General features: G+C 34.4%; 1 pseudogene; it reads right to left on the reverse strand.

Moving 5' to 3' along the window:
• LOC100713852 (ribosomal protein S6 kinase delta-1-like) overlaps positions 1–3,615 on the reverse strand; it is an 88,099-nt pseudogene extending 84,484 nt beyond the window's left edge.
• Between the last annotated feature and the right edge of the window lie 8,600 nt (positions 3,616–12,215).

Consider the following 12,215-nt stretch of genomic DNA (forward strand, 5'->3'; position numbering starts at 1 on the left):
TAAAACACTAAACATAGGACTTTGGTTAGTACTTGTGATTATCTATCTATCATCCTCATTTTTAGTAACATTGGTCTATGTCTTTCTATTGCTTAAGCAGAGTTCCTTTTTCTTAAACAGTTTTACTCTTCTCTGTCCCAAACTCACTTCCATATACATGCACATGGACACACCTCATGCCCATTTTTTCTACTCACCTTTCCATTTTTATTCTTCTTATCCTGGAATGATCATTACTCACAGTCCCACCCCACCAGTCTAATTTCCCACTACTTTTAAAATGCATCTCCTGGCTGTGTTGCTAATCTTTTTGTGATGCATACTTTTTGTGGAACCTTTGAAGTAATGATTGTTCTGCTTGGAATAATCTTTCTGCTCATTTGTACCACTTACTTTGGAAACTTTCCCCTTTCCCCCAGGCTGTTTGTGTGTTCTTTCCTTCACGAGACAGCTGCAAATATTCCACAAATGGATACAGTAAATAACTCCCAACTCTGATTTGTCTGTCACAATCTGCTAGTCTCCTTATCTGTGTTATACTGTCCTTTATAGGAAAATCATATGTACTTATTGTTCTATCTTATGGGAATGATAAGACTTTATTTTACATTTTTACATTTATTTTATATCATGATGTCTCACTCCTTACTAAGGTGATTCATTTTGGGGGAATAAATAACGTCCTTTCCCTTTTTGGTCGCATAGGTTGTAATAAGAGTAGGAAGAAGGTAATATCAGAAAATAGGTGAAGGGAATAAGAAGTAGAAAGATAGGGAAAGAAAGGTAAGGCTGAAGAGAGAGGAATGAGTATTTCTGTTTATATGAATCCTCTCAAAAGAAACAATATTAACCCACAGAGTTCAAAGTTAGCATTATGAAGTGTTTCCTTCTCACAGAAATTGTCTGGAGACGTGTACAAATTTCTGAGTTACAGAACACCACAGTATGGATGCCTAAAATAAGACCTAAAATAGTTTTTCTCTCTTTTCATGCTGCATAGATGACACTGTGCATCAATCACTTTTAGGGTACTATTCAGAAAGTAATTTGATCATATAACTCAAGCTTGATTAGCAGAGGACAGTTAGGTGCCACATAAAGTTCCTTCTCTCAAGGTAAACAATTCTACACTTAGAACCCCTTGTCAGAAGCGTTTCTTAAAAGGGTCTTCCTATTTCTGCTGGTTTTGCAAGGCTTCTGCCACCTGAATATAGATTAAATTGAGTGTCACCTTGGTTAAAGATGTATATATAACATCTTCTGCAAAAATTATCTTTCCAGACAGCAATTGTAAATTAAAGCCTTTAAGCTCCTCCCCCTGCTTCCTCTTAAGATCTTGATCCAAACAGTTCTGTACTCTGTAATGACTATGTGCTGAGCTGCTGCCACAGGGAGATCCAAATGTGTGAAGGTTTCCCTGGATAGTGTTAAAATCATCAGCTCTGCTGGAGCCATGGCAGTAAAAAATGGGTGAGATTTGATATCTTCAACACCACTGACTCCAGTGCCCAGATGTTCCAGAGGGTGGAACTTCAAGAGTTGTTCAATGAGTGAGCGAATCTCTTCTCAGACACATTCTGGCATGTTCAAAGTACTACAAGTCTTTGTTCCTGCTTGATGGCACTCAGCAAAAGACTTACCAGTGAGAGGTTCAAAGAGGATGCACTCAAGCTCTATCAATCACAGGCTTCAGTTTCTTCTGTGATTGCTCCAGTCTCTGAGGACACACTAAGTACATTCTTGCTGTGTCAGGGACTGTCACAGGAATCTTCAACCTCACTCCACCTGTTACAATACATTAGTTAAAAGTGTGTTTTATCATACAGTAAGATATTGCTTAGGTTCAAATTTCAGTGTATAATTCCCTCTCTATGTAAAGAATCAAGAATAACACGATTTCTGCTGTCTGTCTTTGAATGCAGTCTTCTGGGATGTAAAACCTGAAATTTAGTGATAATTTTTTTGTATCAAGGTCCTCAAAAATCTGATGGACTTTTATGCCTCCTTCCAAAACTAATCCACTTTCTTCCTTAGTCTCCTGAGCTTTAAACTTTTGTAAGCACTTTCTCCATCTGGAAGACCAAAGAATGGCTTCAAAGATTCTGATTTTATACTATGCAGGTTTTTGCTCTGAAATCAAGCCCCAGAAAATCATTTGTGCTATCCTTATTTTACATCCTAAAAGATTCCATGAAGCTATTTATTGACATCTTGAGGGAACTGAATACTCTTAGGAAAGAATTGCTTCTGGGTCCTCATGTCCAAGGAGAACTTCAGCTCATGAGCTCTCAGCTGCGTGCTGAGGCTGTTACTGTTGGCAGCAAGCTGTGCTGGGAAGCTCAGAATGGCTTTGGCATCCACATATTTCCCTTCAGTTCTCCCTAAAGTGCTCCTTTTTCAAAGACCCTGCTTCAATCTTTTCTTACCATATTCATTGTTCAATGTTAAGTAAGTAATAGGGCAATTTTAAAAATTGACCAGAAGTAGGATATGATGGAAAACAGTCTTCACCATTATCTTCCTGGATAATATTCTCTGGAGAACTTGGAGTAAGATTGGTCTTCAAAGGCAGAACTTTGAGGATGCTTCAACAACTGTTTACTCTGGACTCAAAGCTGTTGCTGTTTTGAGGGGTACAAGCTGGCTGCCACAGGTGAACCTTAGTTATGTATGGATTTTTTTTTACTTCCTTGATAGCAAAACTTTCTTCATGACTTTTGTTTATAAATTTAGTGGCACACAGCCAGAATTTGCTACCTTTGGCATGCTGTAACATAAGCAACACTCACTCTTTGGAGATGACACTCTTTTTTTATTTTACTTAAAAAGAAAAAAGAAAGGGAATAAAAAAAAACAAAGCAGTAAAAGGGTACAAGTAACTCAGAATATCAAGATAAAAATTTTTACAGTAAGAAATCACTAGTTAATAGGTTACATATTGTCTTCTTAGAAACAGTTGTCAAAATTATAAAATTAAAGTATATAAAGTTGATGTTCATACAGTGATATTGGAGACAGTTCCATTCAATGACCCAGCAAAAGCTCAGTAATATGGTTTTCCATCCTACACACTCAAACATACCTGCAGTTATGCAGATACATCATATCAATCCTGCAGCAGGAGCTGATGGTCTTTCTGCTCCCGCTGGATTCACTGCTTTTCCTCCGGCCTTTTCAGATGAGTGACTATTCTGTCCCTGTGTGCATTACAAGTAAAATGTGAGACACATCATCTAACTGTTGTCTTCCATTAAAGTTGGAGGTGCTTTCTACTAGCATGAGCTATTCTACAGTACTTTCTATAGTTTCTTGGCAGGTAGGGCTGGACTCTCCTTCTAGGAATCAGTCATTTTCCTTCCTATAAATATAAGCAACAGCTATATAGTTGATTCCCTCTTTCTTTTTTAAAGCTAACTCAGTTCACACTCTCCTGTTTTCTCCAAATAATCTCCATGTTTTGGTTTTAAATTACCACAAAGAGGCTATGACTTCCTATTCTGTTTTTATCTGTTAGCTGCAGAAGCGATAGCCTCTAGCAATAGCCCCTGAAGAATCCAAAGAAAAATCCAGACCACAAATTCTAAAAGGAGAATTTTGACTGGAATTAGAAGCCATTCCATTCTAAATTAGCAAGAAAATACACATCAATAGTAAGAGATATTAGATCACTGTCAGTGGAGAAACATTGCATACTATACTCTGAAAAGGTATCAGTGAGGAAAACCTAGCAAGCTTCTGCAGGACTAATTAATTCAAAACCATCATTAATTATTCCACCATGAAAAAAATCTTCAAGCTGTTTATAGTTTATTGATGCAAATAGTAGGATAATTAACACAGGACTGTAGCAGGTCTTTGGCCCAAAGTTTTCTCTCTTCAATGACGATTTCATCGAATGCTTCTCTTAGCTAATCGAGGAAACAGTTCTGAAGGTTAGAGTAAATGTTTGCAAATTTCCATATCTCTTTGTGCAGTTTCTTAAAATCATTGCATCTCTTTCAAATAAAAGTACTTTGTGGGCATCTTATGAATTTCTTTATGTAACAACCTACACAGTGATTTTATATACTAAGTTTTTTATATACCTTGGATGTTTCTGGGGTGAGGTGACAGTGTGGAAAGTGGCCACCTGGCATTCAGTTCCCACTATACTGTTATCCTCCCTGTCACTCTGGTGCTGCCCTTAGCGCAGAATCATCAGCATTACCTGGGCCCAAGATGTCCATGTCCCCAAGTAGCCTTGGAGCAGTGAGGCGGCTTGTGGCTCTTGAGTGTCCTTTAAGATTAAAATTTTAAATGAAATGATGTGTATGGATGAACTTACTGAAGAATAAAACTCAACCCAGTTAGCAACAGTGAAATCAGATGTGGTGGTTCAGTTTGTGCATTGTATGGCTGAATCATGGTCTCTATGTACAGGCAAACATATTTGGATATTGTTGTGAATATTTTTTTGCATGAGATTATCATTTAAATTATTAAATTTGAAATAAGTAAAGATTTGCCTGTATAATGTGGGTGAGTTTCATTCAGTCAGTAGGAAGCCTTAAGAAAAAAAATATCCCCCAAAGAAGAGAGAATTCGACCAATCTTTGGATTGAAACTGCAATACTGACTCTTCGCTTCATTCCTACTCTCAAACCTACAGGTTTTTAAATTGCAAGCAGCTATCATTGCATAGGACAACGCTTGCAATCAGGATCCATCTCTGTCTCTCTCATACTCTCTCACTTCCCATCTTTTTTTCTCTTCCTTTCTTCTTTCTTTCCCTTGACAAACACACACACGTGCCTGTTGCTTCTGTTTTTTTGAGAGAAGTACAATGTTTATTCGGCACCAATCATTACTCAGATCAATAAATGCTACACAAATATTTTCTAATTTAATCTGAAGAATACATTGTAGTATGTGTATACGCAGTTCCCCCATTTTGTAGGCAAAAACAGAAATCTAGAGACATTAAATGTTTGTCCATTGTTATTATAGAGCAAAACTAGAAATCAAACACAAGACTGTCTGAATCTAAGGTAGTAGAGAATTATGTTGCCTTAAAATTTATAAGAACTATTTGCCATCAGTTAGCCAAATTAACCTTGTTTTTAGAATATGAGTGTGTGCATGTGCGTGTGCACACTCACGTGTATGTGTGTGTTTAGTCCTATAATTACAGGAACTTGGTCTCTTGTTTGGTCTTAACTATCTTTTTATATGTTACAACTTTGTACTTCTACTGTTCGTGAAAACCTAATTAAAAGAGAACATATGTTGCTTCTGAAATTGAAATGGACCTGTATTAAAATTATGGTAAAACATCAACTGCAGGGCCTGAAATAAAGCCATTAATATAAGCATTGTATATTATTTCATTTCAGAGGGGTTTCAGAATTGAATCTTGCAGTTGGAATGCATGAAAGAATTGATCAGTTTCCTGGTCATTAAAAGTAAAGCTCACACCTGTAATCCTAGCACTCCAGAGGCTGAGGCAGGAGGATCACTGTGAGTTTGAGACCAGCCTAGGCTACAAAGTGAGCTCAAGGCCAGCCTGAATTGCGTAGAGAGACCCTGTCTCAAAAAGACAAAAAAAAAAAAAAAAAAAAAAAGTACAGCACTGTATTTGCATTTGGGTTTGCTTGCTTTCTTTTTTATAGCGGTTTATAACTGGTTTTTTCTAAAGGGATGGTGCTTGTTAGTAGGCATTTTGCTGCCTTCCAAAGGGAAAAGAAAAACATTTAGTCAGTCTGGTTTGTTTTATATTCAGGGTTGAAACATATTTACCCATTTATGTATAATCACATGAGAGTATTTCCATACATATTTTTAGAAGTGTGATTACTACATCCAAATGTGTGAACTTTTAAAAAGACCTTTTAAATATTTACATAGTATTTTTAAAACACATTACATTGTTTTCAGAAACAATTATGAAAGTTATTACTACATGTCACTAAAACACAATTCTATTCCTTTGTAGTCCTCTTTGTGCTTGGTGTATGACCAACTGACTGGTTCTAGTTATTAGGAATAATTTCACACATGTGCAAGCACACATCATTTGTATGAATTTCCAGAAATGGAATTGGTGCCTCGAAGGTATGTTCACTTGTGGCTTGAATTTCTTTTGTTCTATTTCCTTAATTGTTCTATTGCCTTAATTAGATGTGAGTCACATTATAATTCCACTGTCAGTTTGTGAGAATGCTTGTTTCAACTTTGCATCATCTGCTTTCTAAACAGTTAAGTTTTCCTCATGTAAGTGTGATATATTTATTGTTAATTTATTTCCAGGCATTTTCTCCTTTTGTGCTATTGCAAATGGGATTTTTCTTTTTTCTTTTTTTGGTAATGGGGATTGAACTATCCAGGCCTTTCCCTCTGAGCTACAACCTGTTTTCATAGATTTATGAGGAGATAAGAGCAACTTACTAAATTTGTAATGTTATTAGTTTTTAATTTTATTGCACTGTGAAAAAGATTATTGTTTCTTTTTTAACTTCTCAAAATTTATTGTAACACTTTCTGTGGTTAAATATAGTTAGGTTTAATGTTTGTTATACTAATATTTAAAAAGAAATTATATTTTGTAATTTTAGAATTTTTGCATTATCAAATGTTTTAATTCTCTTCATATGTTTTATATTCATATATATTTTTGAATACGTGTTGTGCAATTGATAGTTTAATTCTACTTCAAGTATGTATTTTCTCTGTTTATTCTTTTTTTTTTTTGTCTTTTTCATTTTTATTGATACCGGGGATCGAAGCCTACTTGCAAGGCAGGTGCTTATGTCGCTGAGCTAAAATCCCCAGCCCCTCTCTGTTTATTCTTATATCACACAATATCTAGTTAATGAATACTGTTACTGGTTCATAGTTTAGATATTTACAATTGTTTTATATATTTATTATGAATTCTTCTCTTGTAGCTCTGAGTCATCCATCTATATTTTGTTACTATTTTTGGATTATGTTCCATCTTTTTTATATTAAAACCAGAGATATTCCTCCCCCCCCACCTATTTTCTGTAGTATACTTTGGCCCATCTTTTATTCTGCAATTGAAATTACTTTGGGTGATTAGGGTGGTGCTTTGCCTTTTGTACTGAGTTCATGTTTATTTTCAATTATCCAATTCTAAGGTTACTTGGGAAAGTTACTTAAAGATAGTGGATATCTCACTACTACTATTACTGCTACCACTATTAATATTTTTACTATTATTTCAATATTATTGTTTCTTTATATGCCTTTTTGTACTGGTAATTGAACTCAAGGCTTTGCTCTTCTCAGGCAGGCACTTATAGCATTGAGCTTGCTCCCCTAGCTGCTCCTTTACATCTTATAATAGTGCCTTTTAAAATCTTTATTTCTACTTATCCATGTGAAATACCCTAAATTTCTTTTATGGAGAAAATATTTGGTTGGGTTCCTCTCAATGGACCTACCAACAATAAAATAGAAGAAAAAATGCTACAGATAGTCTAAAGAAATTACTTTGGAAAATAGGAGAACCATCTCAATGTTGAATCTGTCAAGGTATCTATTGGAGGAGAAAGTCTCAGATCTTTGATTTGTAAACAGAAGATACTAATGTTTTTTGTTCATTTGTTTTCCTGATTCATTCCCATTCTCAAATATCATGTCATTTTATGGTTCCGGTTAAGTCTATTATTAGGCCACTGAAAATGTAGTTTATTAGCACTCTTTAACAACAGTAGGTAGCAGACACTTGTTTTTGTTGATAGCTGGTAAAACTGTCATTTTCAGGCATTAAGTCACCCAGGGTGAGAAGCTGCAATTTTATTGTGCAGAAACCACTGCTGAGAACGTTAGGCCTTTTATTTTGTATGTATATGATTGCCAGAACACAGCATATTTTGGGGTGGGGGCTATAAAAGAGTGGACCAAGAAAATCTTCCTAGGTTAAAATTATAGTTGTCTTTTCCTTCAAATTTATCTTCTAAATGTTTCACAGAAACTATGGAGAGTACGTAATTACATTCCTGTAACTTAAAAAGATTTTCTAATTCTGCCATAGCTGGAATGCTTGCACTAAGCAAGTTTTTATTCTTTTTGAGAATCCCATCAATTTTAGTCTTTGTATCTCTGACATTCTCTATTTTTGACAAATTAATGTCACTGGTATTTTTAATTTTTGATGTTTTCATTCTTTTGTCATTTAATTTTTCTTCCATAATTTAATTAAATACTGTCACAACACTAATTATATCATATCTTGGAGTGATTTGGTCTGCTAAGTGACTTTACAATGTGTTATACTTGCTTGATTTTGCCTAGAGGAAAAATCATAATAGGAAAAGATACATTAATATATTGGCAAATACAAATTATGTAGTATTAGTTCTCATATCAAGTTAATTAATTGGTGAAGATTAGTTTTTGGAAGAAGATTTATTTTTTAAAGAAGTATTAAGGGAATGGGAGTTATACAGTACAAGCACTGAAGTTTATAAATGTTACTAAGCTAGTTTGGATGCTTGAAACTTTGAGTCTTCTCCATGAAATACTGAGATGGTTGTGCTTTGTTCCAGTTTTGCCAGAGATTTAGTTGGCTGTCAGTAGAAAATGCATATGTTATTTCTTTTTTTATTTGACTTTGAAATTTTCACTTACATTTTTAAGCACACATATGTATGTATGCATGTATACATTCACATGCACACAATATTAATGCATTCTTTTGAAATAGACCACTTAGTGAATCACACAGGTAAGGTTAAATTGTATTAGCGTGGTTGTGTGTCTTTAAATTGTCACCATTCTGGGAAATTTTATTCACTTGTCAAAGCGTTAAATTATTATCTATAAGTGGCAATTCTAACACCAAACTAACATGATTTCTCTGAGGGTTATGTTAAATAAGATATGTAAACCATAAGGTGTAATACATGGCATAAAGAAGGTATTTTGTGAAAGAAACTATTATTATTTTTACTGTAATAAATAAAGCAAATTCTGAAATAAAAATGGAAAATCATTAATTCCATTCTTCCAATGAAACAATGTCTTTCATTTTCCATTAATTACTGATGTTTTAAATATGAGTGTACATTTTAAAATTTATTTTAAAAATTGTCAAAGCATTTGATATTTGAAAGTATTTGAAGTAACATATATGTGGTTATTGTTAGTTGAAAATGAAAGCAAGACACAAAATTCTGGTTTTTCTCAAAAACATTCTTTTTATCACTTTCATGGTCATTTTTAATGGCTGAAGAATTGTTCATTTAAAATTGTTATCATAATTTACTTGAGTATCTCTGTGGTTGTTTATTTATTTGCTTCTCACATAAAAAGAAAGCATTGGAGAGCCAGGCATGGTGGTGTTCATCTGAAATTCCAGCATTCTAGGAGCTTGAGTAGGAGGGTTACAAGGCAAGTGCCATGTAGACAAATTAGTGAAATTCACACCCCAAAATAAAAAGGAGTATGGATAGATTAATGTGAAGATCCTTAGTTCAATTGCCAGTATTGTGAAAAACAAAACAAAGTAAATAAACAAAGACCAGTCAAACATTGTAGAAACATCTACCACTTGGGTTTTTTTTTTTTTATATAATGACCTCTGTACTTTGAGTCATTGTTTTCTTTTATTTTTTAAAAGTTTTTATTTAAAGAGAGTGAAACCAAGCAAAATAATGCTGATCAAAACAAAACAGTGTAAATGATACAGGATTTCAAAACAAATAATAGGAAATCAACAATGGCTGCCATTATGCCTCTTGTTGTCTTCAAAATAGCTGCCCATATTATCAGACATAGGAAGATCAAGCAAAACAGAACAGAATAGAACCAATAAAAACAAAACAATAAATGCAATACAGGACTTCAAAAAAACATAATAGTAAATCCAAAATGGTTACCATAATATAGCTTGTTATCCTGCAAAACAGCTGCACATGCCATTGGATATAATAAAATCAAACAAGATAAAACTCAAACAAAACAATGATAATATGCAAGCTTTCAAAACAACATAATAGGGAATTAACAACAGCTGCCCACTTCAGAAGGAGATCCCCCATAGATGCTACTTATGTATTGTTATCCTCTGAATAGGTGATCAGACTTTAGGCCTCAAAGTCAGGTAAAGACTAAATACTGTAATCATTAAGTTGTATTTTACTTCAATAGCTATCATCTCAGCCCGTGCTTCTCTGATCATGGCTCATGGGTGGCACTTAGGCACTTCTTGGCTCTCAGCCTATGTGCTGGCATCTTGTTGACCTCCCCACAGCCTGTGCATGGCATTGATTCACAGGAAGGGGCTGGCATCTGGTTGTCCTCCCCATGGCCCATGGATGGCGCCGACACACAGGAAGTGTCTGGCTTCTTGTCCTCCTCCCTGTGGCCCACGAATGGTACCGACAAACTGAGTACATTTAACTGAAAGGAATTATTGTACCTGGTTTGACATGAACTTGCCACATGCTATTTCTCTTTTATATAACTATTTCTAGAAACATGACTGTGGCAAAAGCAGCAGGAATTCTTAAGCAATAGGATACTAGTGTTGAAGGAATGTTTTGAGAATCTTCCTAATTCATAACAACATATTCCATCCTCTTTGAAAGGCTTTTTTAAAACCTTTTTAAACCCACAAGAGGGACTGTGCAGCAGACCTTTGGTGTACAATCCCACAATATCAAAAGTAGTTAATTCAACCCACTGGGCTTTTCACTCAAACTCAGCCAATAAGAGTCCTTCCCTACAAACCAGCATTTAAAACAAATTTTAAATTCAGTTTCTCCAACTATTTTGCTTGTAGAATGATTCCAGGGACTGGAGAAGGAAAAGAAAGTGTGAAAAAAATAAAACAATAGCCAGAGGCAAGATGATAACCATTTAAATACTTTGTTGACAGTGGAGCTAGTTTCTTCTATAATTCTTATAATAAACTCTTCTGTTTTGACTAATTAACTCAAGTTCTTTTCTATTATTTGTGACCAGGAACCCTGACTGATGCCATGGCAGTATCTGGTGCTAGTCAAAGATAGTACATATCTCTGTATCCAAAGTTATATTTACCATTCAATTGAAACTCTACCATTAAAAGAGGCATACAACATTGATTCTTTTTATTCACTATACATCAAGTCTTTTCAAGAAGATGTAAACCACCCAGTCATGACCTTGGGGTGTGTACATGTAAAGGCACTCAGCTAATGGGGGCTTAAAAATACATTTCCAAGATTGTACAGAAATCAATGTGTAGAACCTGAAAAGATGAAGGAAACTATCACAGTGCAAATAATTACCAGTGATTTTTCTTTACTTTGTGGAAGCTTTAGGGATTTGACTGTTTCTAGAAATTCCTGATGACCTGGGTCTTGGAATACTACATTCAAGGTAACCTTTTCCCTTTTCTAAATCTGAATCTTCAAGATCATCGAAATAGGTACTTCTATTTTTGAAAGAAAAAAGAATGGATTTCACCTTTTAGAAGAAAGTTACTGTAGGCATTTGTATCACTAGATTTTGCTTTTCCCCAAACTTTAGTCTTGTCTTTTTTTTTTTGTCTTTTTCCTTTTTATCGGTACTGGGGATCGAACTCACGACTGCCTGCTTGCAAGGCAGGCACTTATGCCACTGAGCTAAATCCCCAGCCCCCAGTCTTTTCTTTAAAAAATATTTTTATTGTTAAATTTCTCTTCTAACTTGTATGAAATATGAAAATGATATGTATCCGTGAGTTTTGATATAGGTTTTTTGATACATTTATATTTCTGCAGTGTTTTAATCAGATTAAACTGATGTGTCTCCTCAAAAGTTTATCATTTCCTTTTGGCAAGAACTTAGAAAATCTCTCTAGTTTGTTGAAGTATACAGTAAATTATAGTTTGGGGCATGCCTGTCTGTGAAATATTTTGTTATTCTGTAAATATCTCTACTTTTTAAAAGCAAATAGTAATAGATTTTAAGTAAACTGTTACTTTAGATGATCTTTTCCTTTGGTTTGGTATTCACTATTTATTTCTGGGTTTTATCATTTCCTTTTTTATATTTTGAGGCTTATTTTTTCTTAATTTTATAGTTTCTTGAGAGTAGACTGTTTATTTGATATCTTATTTTTAGGGTAGGGAGTTACTGGTATGAACATTCTTCTAGATTTGCTTTTGTTGTATTGATATATTTTGATATATTGTGTTCCCAAAGTTATCTCAAGATTTCTTTTTTAATTTATATTCTGATTTCTT

This window comes from Cavia porcellus, unplaced genomic scaffold (assembly GCF_034190915.1).
Source record: "Cavia porcellus strain 051 isolate PalLab524CR breed Dunkin Hartley unplaced genomic scaffold, mCavPor4.1 scaffold_13, whole genome shotgun sequence".
Lineage (NCBI taxonomy): Eukaryota > Metazoa > Chordata > Mammalia > Rodentia > Caviidae > Cavia > Cavia porcellus.